Below are 1304 nucleotides of genomic sequence, written 5' to 3'. Positions count from 1 at the left end.
CTACAAAATGCATATTTATCGGTTATCCCAAAAATCAAAAGGGCTATCGATGTTATGATCCTACTTCTCGCCGAGAGTATGTCAGTGCGAATGTATCTTTCCTGGAATCCTCTCCATATTACTCCATTTCCGGTTCCCCGCTGCAGGTTGGTCCAACTGAGTCTTTTCCATTACCTATACCTCCTTTTCCTTTGGAATTTGTGCCCTCATTACCAAACCAAACTTCATCCTCTTCCAGATTTAATAATCCACCATTGGTATATGTGCGTAGAGCTCCACTTCAGCAAGAGCCTTCATCTTCTTCTTCTCCTAAGGTAAGTTCTACTGACAATTGTGATCTTCAGGATGATGATAACAGGCCTATTGCTCTACGAAAGGGGACAAGACAATGTACCTTATATCCCATATCTCACTTTGTCTCCCATGCCAGAATTGGACATCAGATGAAGTCGTTTATCTCAGCCTTATCTGCTGAAACTATTCCTCTGAACTATCAACATGCAAAACTTGATACTCGTTGGAAGTTGGCTATGCAAGAAGAAATGACAGCTTTAGTATCTCAGCATACCTGGGATCTAGTTGATTCTCCAGCAGATGCTGACATTGTTGGATGTAAATGGGTATATACAATAAAGTACAAATCTGATGGTTCTATTGAAAGGTACAAGGCCAGATTAGTCGCGAAAGGGTATACTCAGACATATGGAATTGACTTCTTTGAAACTTTTTCTCCTGTTGCACGGATGGGTACCATCCGTCTTGTTCTCTCAGTAGCTGTTCAGCATGGTTGGAACTTGTGTCAATTAGATGTGAAAAATGCATTTCTATATGGGGATCTATCTGAGTCCGTTTACATGCAACAAGCTCCAGGTTTCGAGGTTGAGGGGGAGTGTCAGAAGGTGTGTAGATTGAGAAAGGCGATTTATGGCTTGAAACAAAGTCCTCGTGCATGGTTTCAAAAGTTGTTTGACGTGATGTCCAGATTTGGCTTTAATAGATCAGCAGTAGATCATACACTTTTTATAAAGAAAACTAGTTCTGGCATAGTTGTTATGGTGGTATATGTGGATGACATCATTCTTACAGGAGATGATGTGAAAGCTATTGAAGCCACAAAGGCTCATCTTCAAAAACACTTTGTTACAAAAGACCTTGGGTCACTCAGGTATTTTCTGGGTATAGAAGTCGCTAGAAGCCGTGAAGGGATGGTTTTGTCTCAACGGAAGTATGTTCTTGACTTATTAAAGGAAACGGGCATGTTGGGAGCTAAACCAGCAAATATTCCCATGGACCATAAAGTTCAA

Source organism: Nuphar pumila, chromosome 10 (genome assembly GCF_984573655.1).
Source record: "Nuphar pumila chromosome 10, dmNupPumi1.hap1.1, whole genome shotgun sequence".
Lineage (NCBI taxonomy): Eukaryota > Viridiplantae > Streptophyta > Magnoliopsida > Nymphaeales > Nymphaeaceae > Nuphar > Nuphar pumila.
This window is presented reverse-complemented; position numbering follows the sequence as displayed.